The sequence below is a fragment of the Haemaphysalis longicornis genome, unplaced genomic scaffold (assembly GCF_048455015.1).
Source record: "Haemaphysalis longicornis isolate Haplotype H1 unplaced genomic scaffold, Haemaphysalis longicornis Haplotype H1 scaffold_3, whole genome shotgun sequence".
NCBI lineage: Eukaryota > Metazoa > Arthropoda > Arachnida > Ixodida > Ixodidae > Haemaphysalis > Haemaphysalis longicornis.
In genome coordinates, this window is record NW_027526335.1 from 72800966 (window position 1) to 72814045 (window position 13080).

The 13080-nt window shown below is 45.9% G+C and overlaps 1 protein-coding gene and 1 pseudogene across 1 annotated transcript in view; one reads left to right on the plus strand and one right to left on the minus strand.

Annotated features, from left to right (window-relative positions):
• LOC144173294 (solute carrier family 22 member 7-like) overlaps positions 1-13080 on the plus strand; it is a 110575-nt gene that overhangs the window by 14763 nt on the left and 82732 nt on the right. The window lies entirely within an intron of this gene.
• LOC144175266 (fatty acyl-CoA reductase 1-like) overlaps positions 1-13080 on the minus strand; it is a 49449-nt pseudogene that overhangs the window by 960 nt on the left and 35409 nt on the right.

The window sequence follows — 13080 nt, forward strand, 5'->3', positions numbered from 1 at the left end:
CCACGAAGTGATGTCACGCTCATGTCCATTTGCTGGGCGCCGCTCCGTCGACAGGATAAATGAGGTCAAATTGAAGTATGTTCCACGCGTCTCAGGCCGCTCATATTTTTGCCAGGGTATTTTGTTGGGTAATGAAAACGAACTGTACAATAATATTAACACCGAAAACTGGTGTCAGTACCTCTCATGAACACATTGCTAGTATTACACCAAGTTAGTTCATAGCTTTCCGAATACTAAAAAATAACTCAATATGTTTTCATTGGCTGGATTTCCCGTAGCTCATACATCTTGTTCTAAATGTTTGGACGGGCACATGTTTCCGTCCAAACACTCGGGCCAAACATTCGGGCCTGGGGTTGGTGGGTACTATTACACCCAAGCTTACAAATCTGACTGATGCGAAGCAGAAAGTGCATCTTTGGATGCTGTTTGTTTTCATAACCACACACTTTAGCCAGATTACCAAAAAGAGGGCACACATGACTCTTAGGGCGTGCGTTCGTTTAATGTTGGGCATTGAATTATTACTACTCTGAACCATTCTCTGATTCATGTCAAATGGTTTCGTCGGAGTGCCCCTGTTTTCATTTAAATTTACACAGGCTTGCTTACCATTTCATGTGCCTTCGTGCATCTGGAAGCCTCGACAGGTCTGCGTTGAAGAGGTATTTGTGAATGCCCAGCATGTATTCTTCCCAGTAAGTAAACCATGGTAGGCTCCGGACATCAACGTTGACTAACTGTAACAGCGAGAGTGATACCAAGGATAGCCTGTTGTGCTTTCAAATGCCTGTAGTGAAACGTAGGTTAGCAGGATGACTATAATAATGATATTAAGAAATAACTATGAAGAGAATGAGGCACTCAAGATACAGTCATTCCCTTGCGAACGGATGCATAAAAATAAATAAAATGGTCCTGTTTCCAGTACCGATCCTCCTAGCAGGTGCCACGGCGAACCTCAACTAACATAAGACCCCCCCCCCCCCCCCCCAAAATGTTTGGATTTCGGGGAACTCGTGCACGAAGCGTTCTCATCCTGCGGTCCCTGCCGCACCCACCCGTCACCCGTGCCTTTCACATGAATGCCAAGGGAACAGGCGCACGCTCCCATGAATAATCTGCAGTGGCCAAGGTGCCCCTTTTTCTTCACTCTTTTTCATTTTCATGCTCCCTCGGTAGCCAAGTGCTGGCAGCATTGTCAACCTCAAACATTTTTGCCCCTTCCCGTTGAATGCCTTTTTTTTTGCGCACGTATGAACACACTGCGACGTTTTCGAAAAGTGGAAATAAAAACGTACCCTAGGAAGCATAGCCGCTCCCCAAGCAGCAAGCTGAGGGGGCGCTCTTTTGTTTATTTCGCCCAAAGCTACTGCCAGGAATGGCAGACTGGCAGCCCGCACATGCGCAGATCGCTACTGGAAAAATAGTAATTGAACGTGCACATGTGTGCGCATGCATGAGAGCGAGAGCCAGACGTTTATTGTTTGCTATACTAGATGGTCTCAGAAGTGACGCGACATTTACACAGAGACACAGCACAACAGCTAGGCAGGAAGTAATAGATGTGGAGCACTCGACCTAGATACCTAGAGCACTCTCCGGGAGGAAAACTTGCGGGATAGTATTATACCTGCTTGTCGGTCGGAGAGAGGTCGTTCTCAAGTGCCACCATGTTGTTCGATGGGAAGAGCCAGCCATGAGTGGTGAAGTACTGGACAACATCCAGACTCTTGCGAGATTTATAATAGAGGGGCACGAACCTGTAAGGTGGCGGCATCAAAGATAATTGACTCGTAGGAAGTGGTCAATTTATTTGCCGAAGCGTATATTCGCCAAATTTTATACTTCAGGCTCATCAAGCAAGTTGAAACCTTTCTCTCAGATAATGAAGGCATAGCTGTTTTTTGTATATCAGTCCGATTTTTTTGTATATCGGCGCGGTATAAGAGAATGATTTCTAATGGCTGTGGTCATAATTAAGACAGGGGAAGGAGATCAATCCAGGGGTGTGGATCGCATATAATGCATACATAAGAGAGAGCGCTGAAATTACTGTGCCTCTATTGTCGCGACAGCTAGATGTGGGAGAACTACCGAAATGTGTAAATATTCAAAATTTTAATTGTTGATCAGACTGTGTTTTTTATTTGATTGCGTTCACAGCGCGCTGTCGCTGCTAGAAATATCCAATTTTTATTCTTTGTGATGTCTAAAAATTTCTATGAAGCAATGAAGTTGGCTTGGACCCTGCAAAAGAGACATTCGTCTCATTCGAAGCATGCTGAGAAACTTTCGTTTTTTCCGGACTACTTCAGTCAAGTTTACAGTGCAGGGCACTTCAGGGGCCCGGCCTGTCGTCGTAGCTTGTTCGCTGTCACGCTATCTAGCCACCCCACCCACGCGGCGTAGAGGCGTAACGGACCCAAACAAACGCCTCGATTTAGCCTTCTGGCCAAGAGTTAGCGGCATACTCGAGGAAGCGGTTTATTTAGTCATAACCATTCAAAACTCCTGAACGGAAATATATATATTTCCGTATGTCCAAATGGCATCCACTCGTGTATGTTCCAAAACACCACTAAGCGTCAATAAATGGCGAAATAAATATAAAAGCAAAGACCAAAAAATATCCTTGTACATACGTTGCTATATGTCCACTGTACGTCCGCAAATATACATACAAACAAGGACGTACAATGGATGTACAGTGGCTGTCCAAACCTGGCAGTTGATTTTCGGCTGTTGTACCGGATGTACAACGAACGCCCACAGTTGCTTGGGAAGCGTCCGATCAGGCCTCTTTCTTCTTCTGTTTCCCTTCTGACCCTCTGCCACCAAAAGGGGCCAACGTATGTCTGACCCCAAAATAAATGCACTTTACCACTACTACCATTACCCTCTTCTGCCCTTTCCACTACGTGGCAGAGCCGCACGGCAGGCTATCACTGAGTTGCCTTTTTGATGTCATATTTAACGTTTGAAAAAAAAAGAAGGGTCATAGGAGGCGATATTGCCAGTTTACTCATTAATCTCTAAATCCGAAAAGCAGTGTTTCTTATAAAAAGCCGAAAGAGCTGCTACAGGTGTTACCTTTGAGTTAAACAGAAAGATAATCATGTTTTCCTGTCCTTTATCACAGACAACAAAAGCTGAAGAACGTAAGGCTCAGTTACAGGAGATTTGCTGTATAGGCATGCTGCTTCGGCATGCCTTACAGAGCAGATTACAGTACCAATCTAAAATTGTATACTTGGCTAGTTCTACAACCTAATGATAGACCGACAGACTTTAGCGTAGTGACATCACATTGCAGCATCAGAGTAAGAACATCCGCTTCCGTCCTTCTAGTCCCGCAGCCGGCTATTCAACTCGGTGAACAACTCGAATAATCTAGTGCACTGATACCCTGCTGCTGCAAGCCTGACCGTACTGGAGGTTGCAGTTACAAACCTTGGCTTTCGACCCAGTAGTTTGAGGCCCAGGTCTCCAACACACGCGGGTAGGTAGCTGAGTCGCCATAGGTTGACGTTGTGCCACAGCGGGTTATTGGTCACGTTAAATTTCGGGTAGCGCGTCAAGTTAGGCAGTGGGTGTTGCACGACGACTTCCTGAATCCTCGTGGTCGCTTCGGCCCACGTGTGTTGCTGGAAGGCACTACTGGTGGAGTGGTAAACCGTCACTTGCTCTGGCCTGCACACACATTCACACGCACGCACATTCATGCGACTATTTTCGTACACGACTATAACTAAACGTGTTCACAATTAGCGAGGGCACAGCGGGCAGTGATAAAAAATTCCCCGCATTTCCCCGAGGGGAAGAATGTGAAAGTGCGAATGCACGAGTTGAATTTGCGCGGTTCGGTAATGTTCGCGAAAGAGAGATCACACACACACACACAACTGCAAAGAAAGAAAGATGCATTTATTCACAGACACCTATTTGTGTTGTCGTTGTACTTGATTGCTAGAGCGGATCTCAGCTTTGAACTTTCGTGTCAGTACTCCTTTAAGCAGGTGCATTAGCCCTTCTCACGCCCGATTCTTGGCCAATCCCCCACGTGGGTATGTGCCATGTCAGCGGCCAGGCAGCGCGCGCCCATCTCCCCCCGTTGCCAAGGAAGACGAGGAGATTCCTGGCCAATCCCCCACGTGGGTATGTGCTATGCATTTATTCACAGACACCTATTTGTGTTGTCGTTGTACTTGATTGCTAGAGCGGATCTCAGCTTTGAAATTTCGTGTCAGTACTCCTTTAAGCAGGTGCATTAGCCCTTCTCACGCCCGATTCTTGGCCAATCCCCCACGTGGGTATGTGCCATGTCAGCGGCCAGGCAGCGCGCGCCCATCTCCCCCCGTTGCTAAGGAAGACGAGGAGATTCCTGGCCAATCCCCCACGTGGGTATGTGCTATGTCAGCGGCCAGGCTGCGCGCGCCCATCTCCACGTGCGCGGACATCGCCGGTGGACGCAGGTTCAGGGTCGCTTAAGAAGTGCATTGCACTTAAAATAAAATGACCATTGGTCTGACTGCGCAGACGATAAAATGAGCAAAATAGGCCAGTCTTTACTTCAATGGACACGCACTTTATATCAAATCACAGAAACGTTCATCTGTCGTCTGGTAAACCGGATAATGTTCAGCTTATTCTGTGAACTGCTTAGTTTCTAACACCCTAATTAGTAGCTTTACACACTTTTGGGAAAAAGGCTTTTGAAATAATGAACACCCTTCTTGAAGGAGAGTAGAGATTGCGGGGAATATTTGTTTTGTATTTAAAATAATAAAATTATATGACTGATTGAAGATAACAACGACCTCGCGGTTAAAAGGTTTTTGCAAATATGCATGCTGATTTGTATATGCTCACATATGATGCATCATTCCGAAATTAGCGCTAAATATCTTAATTTTGTGACAGGCCCACCGGCTCTATTGGAAGACTTTCTTTTGCTGGCTATAAAAGCATGAAGAGCAAGTGTATTTCCAAGTATTTACTCGCTGCCCTCATGCATAGTGTTGGTTTTGTTGCTCAATTCATTCGATGGTCAAGTGTGGCTTGTGCCTGTTGAATATGTCCATGTCATGCTGTGACACCGTCACGCGTAGCTACGCAGCCCACACCCTTATTTTAGGGTGTTGAGCAACCTTACACCCTTTTTTACGGTGTTCACACGAACACCCTTTTTTTATCCTTACACCTTTTTTTAGCGTATACACCTATTAAATTTGTTCGCCATGGGACAGGGTTCTTACACCCTTTTCGGCCAAAAGGGGTGTAAGAAAGTTTAGTGTGATACGCTGTTATTGTGAAGCGCTTTTAAAGCACAGGGTGAAAGAAGGTGACATGTGTGACAAAGCGCAAAGCTGAACTGCTTGATTCAAGTGTTCAAGTAGTGTTAAAGTGCAGTGATGCAGTGTTCAAGTAGCAGACGCCCGCGTTGCTGCTATTCAAGAAAAGGAATACATAACGGAAAATTAGCACATACCCGGCGATCTGCTGAGCACGAGGTCGCGGGTTCGATTCCCGGCCACGGCGGCCGCTTTTCTGATGGAGGCGAAAAGCAAAAACGCCCGTGTGTACGAGATTTAGGCGCACGTTAAAGATCCCCAGGTGGTCAAAATTAATCCGGAGCCCTCCACTACGGCGCGCCTCATCGCCTGCATTGCGTCGGCGCGTTAAACCCTTCAATCAATCAAATCAACGTACCCGGCGATGGAATATTCGACAACGCTGTATAAAACGAATGTGTGCTGCTGTGGCGTGCGCTGCTATACAGACGCCGCTGGGGCATGCACCGATAAATAATTAAATCGATGGATTACTTACAGCGTGATCAGTGGGAGAATCGACTAAAATATATCGGCACTCCTACTTTGAATCCTGTATGCGTACTCTGAAGCCTAGCAAAGTGTTACACACACGCATAGTAGCAATTACAATAAGGGGTAGCGGGCAACGCTTCATATGCTGCCGCACGATATTCTATAGTTGGCGCCGTCAAACCGCCTCATCAGAGCAGCTATAATGTTTATCATCACTATAACTTTTCCGATTTTCAAGGGCATCCCGTGGCAGCACCAGTACTTCTTTATTGGAATTAATACTGGTCAGCCTAAATTTAACTGGGTACGCAGACAATGACAAGAAACGAAGCACAAGTCATTCTTGTCATTGTCTGCGTACCCAGTTAAATTTAGGCTGACCAGTATTAATTCAAGTATGATCCAACTAGCGCAGATTCTGCCTATTCTGTATTGGGTTCGCAGGCGTTTGGCAGCCAGTCAAGGTCATGCAGTTTTCTCACGTGAGCGGCAGCAGCAGTGCTATTGTGGTATTACGCCAAGACAGCACCAGCACTCGGCTATCACGGGCGTGCCAAATCAAAGATATCTGGAGTGGAAATACTTTGACATTTAATTGATTGATTGTGGGGTTTAACGCGCCGACGCAACGCAGGCGATGAGGCGCGCCGTAGTGGAGGGCTCCGGATTAATTTTGACCACCTGGGGATCTTTATCGTGCGCCGAAATCTCGTACACACGGGCGTTTTTGCTTTTCGCCTCCATCAGAAAAGCGGCCGCCGCGGCCGGGAATCGAACCCGCGACCTCGTGCTCAGCAGCGCAACGCCTTAGCCACTGAGCCACCGCGGCGGGTACTTTGACATTTATTTTCCTGACTGATTCCAAGAGGAAACACAGATGACACATTCGGTTGTAACACGAAAGCGTTTTATGCCGGGATACACCAAGATTTCACTGACGTCATATCCGTCGCAGAAATGACGCCAGTACAGCGAAGTCAGGAGAAAGAAAACGTGTGGAGAAACGGCAGACAAAGTTTCATTGACGCGGATGGTGATGTCGTCTAGGAGAGGTGAAGCGAAGTAGTGCATCATGACGCTAACGAGCGCTGACAGTTGGCGCCTCGGTCGGGCAGCGTAAGCTGCGTTCACGTTCCAAGCTACGAATTCTGCCTCTTGCGTTCCACAAGCAGAGCTCGCCGCACCGCAACCACCTGCCGTCCACGCCAAAAAGCAGGACCGAAGTGGTCCCATCTTTGCCAAAGCGACCGGCCAGCAGGACGTCGCTCGACGAGCAGACCCACAAGACAGTCGCCGACCCCCAAAATCATGCTACTTTCGCTGCAGATTCTGCTGCACATTTCACTTCCGTGTTTTGCCGATTCCTATGACAGAAATGAACCATATTTTTATATCTGTCCCGCATGCGCAAAGCAGCCGGTGACCATGATTCGTCTGCACAAGCAAGCGCTTTCATTAGCACGCCGTCAAAAGGTAGTGATTGTGCTTGCGATTAAAATCCAAACCCAGCAAGCATTCGTAACCTTGGCACATACGAGGATGTCGGAAGTTTTTTCGGAGCGGGAGCTTCAGGCCTTTTAACGCGTGAGTATCCCTCACGCGAAATTTGGCTAAGTTGGCGAAAAACACGGCAATCCCAGCCCTGCGTAACAGACCAATGTGTTCTAAAGTTGTCGGCAAGTAGGATCGCCTTGTGCCTTCACGTTTCGATATGAAACTTCTGATATTTTCTATGGAAAATGTTTTCTCAGAAGTACATTTGTGGAAAGAAGTGGGGCGAGTTCATCAGGACTCGATGAGGTAAGCAAGGTGTTTGTAAAGCTGGCTTTCCCATACAAATAAAGCGGCGAAGCCTACTCACAAAGAAAGCGGCGTCATACACTCGGCAAAACCAAACTCGGCAACATAATTCAGCGAGAAAAGAGGACACATGCATTATCAAATCGTAATTAAGCGCTCAGGTACCACCGTAGATTTTTCTTAGCAGTGCCAAAGTTTACAAAGGGTAACTTGGGAAAAAAGGTTGCAGCAACAATGCGCATAAAAACATTCACTTTTGGATATTGCTTTCGCTCCGACGCCGTGTTTATAAGTGGCACTAATAAGCTTCAATATTGAGCACCGGCATATTTAATTTTTAAGCGTGAAAAAAGTGTGGCAACGTACTTTGTAGTTGCAGTGTGCCAGGCAACAGAAATGAGTGCATTAGCCACTATGTCCACAGGAATGATGTCGATAATGGCCTTCTCCTCTCTAAGGAATGATCTCAGCTGCCCCAAACCGCACTGCGGGAAAAAAAAAAGGATCAAATAAGTTATTTTCCGCCTTCTTCAAGAACACACGGCGTATGGTTTTACAGTGAACTAAAGCTCCACCGGTTACGATTAACAGGGATGCAAATTGTTTTGTGAGAACTTACCCACACTACGAGGCCGGTTAATGCATTATAGCTGTCAATCCAGCCCTGAAAATAAACATCGCAGGTGTGGGTTATGCTCAGAGCACAGCTAAAGTTTAAGAGGACACTGAAATGCAGACAGAAGTTGTATGTACCCAAATTTTATTTGTTCACCTGTTGCTGCACCTGTTGCTTACTTAACTACGTACTGCGATATGCGATGGCATATATAGAAGAGCTGTCGATATTTAATGTGCGTTTTTCGGCAACGTTTCTGTCCTATTGATATTTGACGGTGTTGGGTGATTACGAAAGACGAAGAAAACAGAGGTGGTATATATACAGAAGACATTCATAATATATTTTCATCATGCCCATCTGATTGTTCTTTCGTTCACTTAAACATGTCAATATTTACAGATCCCCGCAAATCGGCACCTTTCTCATTCGGAGGTATGTGCAAAATTACAAGTACTACTTAGGGACTTTTGTGAAGGGGGTATGGGCGGGGGGCTTTTGAGAAGTCATGAATCTTTTGAACGCTTAAAAATTATTACACAGCTCTTGAAAGAAATACCAGCAAATTAAACTTCACTTAAGCCTCGTTTAGTGTATGTCAGCCGCGCTGATAAAGTGGACGTCACAATTTGTGGGTTGTGGTTTTTGTTGGGAAGATTTTTGTAAAGATAAGGATGGGGCCACAAAGTGGGTTAGGGGGGTGGGGGGGGGGCATCAAATTTATGTCGGCTGGGGCCACATCTGCAGTACGGTTTTCCCAGACTAAGAGGTAATTTACGTGCAGAATACATCACTTATCCTCATGCAGCCATGCTGTATTTACAAGTGATGCATGACGGACATGCAGGAAAGACACAGGACAGATGGACCATCAAATGCGGCCACGAGTGCAGTAAGAGGGTTGGCGACGACACTGAGAGCTGACAGCAAGCGTAGCAAGATCAATACCAACACTACCAAAAAAAGTTGTGGTATTCACAAACGGAACAAGTTAGTTGTCCCAGTACACACTAAGGTACTTAGTAACTGGAGGTAGTAAATGCAGCACTAGTCAGGGTTACTAAGTGAAGCAGGCAGTAAGCACTCCTACGTTCACTAGTAAAGTCCTAGTGATAACACACTTCGGAGCGGCATGCGTTTACTAACTGGCCATGCAAAATCTAAGCACGACCTTAATCTAGTGCATACTACTTCTTACACCCAGTTAATTTCCTAATAGGTGTGTGCGAATATCAAATTTTTAGAATACGAATCGAATACGAATATCATCAACTTTTTTATGTCTTTATGGATTTTGATGAAAATTGGCACAGCAACTGGAAATGCTTCTGTGATACACCATAAAAATTTCAAAGTAATATCCTGAAAAATTTTCGTTTTATAAAATTTTCTTTCTGGTCACCTTGTGCCGAGCCTGAGCGGCCTTTAAAACATGATAGAAAACTTGTTCGATGTGCTTTGCATTCCGAAATGGATGGACGAGGTCGTGACAGTCTTAGATTTTTTTATTACAAGACAATGTTTTTGTTTTCAGTTTTTTAGAGGGAAATGTAAAACAGGGAACGAGGTCGCGGGTTCGATTCCCTACCGCGGCGGCCGCTTTTGTGATAGAGGTGAAAAGCAAAAACGCCCGTGTGTTTGAGATTTCGGCGCACGTTAAAAATCCCCAGGTGGTCAAAATTAATCCGGAGCCCTCCACTACGGCGCGCCTCATCGCCTCCGTTGCGTCGGCGCGTTAATCCCTACAATAATAATTTACAACATGCATATATATACCATGAACGACTAGTTGAATAAAAAATTCGCAAAACGTAAACCTGAAAAACTAAGCGTGTTACGACCTCAACTGTTCCTCAAGGAATTCAACGCAAGAATGGAATCAAAATGGACCTAGCGGTCACGAAGAAATCATTGGAGCATGCGGCGTAGGTGGCAAAAAAACTGTTTTGAGAAAAAAGGCTATTGAAGTTCCAACATAGATTTAATTCATCAAAAGTCGCCAGGGTTGTAGCTTTTCATGCCCTTTTAAAGACGGGGCTTCTGGAATGCCCTGCCTTGACATAGGACTACCTTTTGCAGCTTTTTTCTTTCCATAAAACATAATTTTCAGATCCTCTGTGAAGAGTTTTTTTTTTCCTTTGATGTAAACCTTGCTCTCATTTCATGTTCCTTGTAATAATTTATAAGTTCTGTGCTACTCCCGCTGCTAAGCACCTTTGTTTCTTTGACTGTAAACAAACATTCGACGAAGGGGCACAGACCCTCATCAAGCCCAATCCTTTGAGGCTTTTTGTCTGTGCTCTGGACATCTGTAACAAGTCTGATGTCGAATAAAGAAAGAACGAGTACACACAGCCAGGTCATGGACCAAACGGGAGAGAGATGGCTTTCAATGCAAAGTAGGTTAGCTGGTTGCTTGTATTGCACTGAAAAACTTCCCTCTGCAGTGTTGTGACCAAGGCAACAAGTGAAGCTTTCTTTTTTTACTTACATTTGAGAACTGTGTTTTGACTTCTTTTATGCTTTATAACCCTGCCTGGAGCAGCAACATCGTCCTCGTACGTGACGGCATTCATTGCCAAAAGTTTACTTACCACAAGGGTATGAATGAGCTACTTTGAAGCTTGGTATAATATTCTGCATAACTTCAACTACAATACATGCACGTTTTTTAGTACTCTTGAAATTTAGGGCATCCAATATTTTTCGCAGCACAGCCAATATGCACCAAACTATAGATGTATGCATTGGTACTAATAATTTCCCTAAAAATTTCAAGTTGTTTTTTTCCTAACTCAGACCTGTTAGCATGATTACTCGAAGTGCGCGTGAAACGTTGAGTAAGAAAGCGATATGTAACGCCCGCATCGCGGCGCTCTTATATTGCAACATGTCATACTTTGATTATCCCAGACATGGACAGTCAGGTCGCTCTTAAGACTAAATCTAACGTCACAGGCATTAATTACAAACACTGGCATTCAATCGTACCCGGTGGCGCAGTCAAGCGAGGCTCTAACGCGCAGTGGCTACGCAGTGCGCGCGGCAGCTTTTGACAGGTCGGTCGTTTCTTTCCTAAGGCTAGCAAGCCTACTGTAAAACATAGCAATAGTAAGCGTGTAGGCATCGCAAATCAGGCAAAAAAAAAAAAAGCGAAGTGCTATCACAAGCGCGCACACCGCGTTTCACCCTCAGGGGTAGTCTCACGCACCACGAATCATTCGATGACCTCCGCGTTTCGAGCCACGCAACTTCCCGTAATCTGGCTTGTGTTCTCAGGCGTTCCCATCGCGTTAATGTCCGTGTTGAATACCAGACGATAAAATGGCAGAAGAGAAACTTGGCCGAGCGAAGCAGCGAAAATGAGCTCAGAAACGCGCACTACGCAGTTCAGGCGGCCGCCATCTTGCATTGTCGCAGCCACGCCCAATCAGGAGGGTGTGCACCGACCGGAAGGCCAATCACGCTTCAGTATGTATTTCTGGCTTCGTTTTTGCGTCTTTCTTTATCTGCCGTTTGTGCTGCCTTTGTGAATGAACGAAGATAAAAGAGATAACCGGGACAGGAAAGAGAATCGCTCGGCTGATCCAATGGTATGAAATGACCGCGCCCGGTGGCACCTTTGCGGAGATGCAGCGCTCCGAAAATTACCGTTTTTTTCGCCCTTTTACGCTGCCATTTTGTCCCCGCGGCTGCCAAAAGTATTTTTATGCCACTTTGTTGCGGTTTTCGGCGGAAAAACTTTGCAAACGCACAGAATAGAAAACATAGAAGCCAAATATATGACTTTCAAAAAACGGTGTTTTGGTCATTTTTCCGAAGTTGTAAGCCGCGTCCCCCTTTAAACTAATCAATCCAAATATTCAATAATGGCCCATTATTCGAACCCTTTCGAATATTAGAAATGCTTCGAATACATAGTTTTCGAAGCGAATACGAATATCACATATTAATATTCGAGTATTAATCGAAATTTCTGAATATTCGTAAATACCGCCGTTACTACCATTTTACCACGTTTTTTTTAGGAATGCATCGCAAAAAGCGCAACACGGGGAAACGGGAAACGTACGAGGAACGTTGCAAGACTGGAAAAGTGAAGGAACTCTCAAACAAATTTTAACACTTTCTCGTTATTGTCAGTACTGGGGTTCCAAAACTTTTTTGTTGAAGTAAGCGAAGGGCGTATGCTTAGGCACATACGGGAGATTCTACCGGCGTGGCTATATGCTGTATATTCCGGTTATCAGCTTGCGCACCCTGGCAGCTCGGCTCATTTTTGTTGTCGCGCTCGGGCGAACTGATCCGATGCGGAGGCGGTGGTCTTCTGCTAGAAACAGTATTTCCTAGAACCGAATCACCCCTTTCTCCCACGCATATTTCGAGTGAATCTTCTAGAATTATCGACGTGAAAGTGTAGCAGCCCGGAATGTCGGCTGCTGAAGGAGGCGAGAAATCAGACGTGGAGCTGGTTGGCAGTTTCAAGACAAGACTGCTGTTTATTTTCAAAAGATGCGTACGCTGAGAGCGCCCCCCCGATGAGGGAAAGAAGGGGAACCCCCGCACCATTCAAAAGAGAGAGGAAAAAGGCCCCCCAATCGAGCAGACGGCGACGACGCCAGGACTTATGCCAGGAGTGGACCGGACAACAAGTTATGCCTTCCTCGACGGCTACCGTTGAAGAAGGTGGGGGAATGACCCCCGAAGTAATCAGGCGGTGGCGTCGCCAATACGCGTCTTCCACAAAGACCTGAGAGAAAGGAAAAGCCCCGTCTCGCGGGAGCCGCTTGCGCTGGGATGCCGAGCGGTTTCCGCTACAGGGGCTCCCCCCTA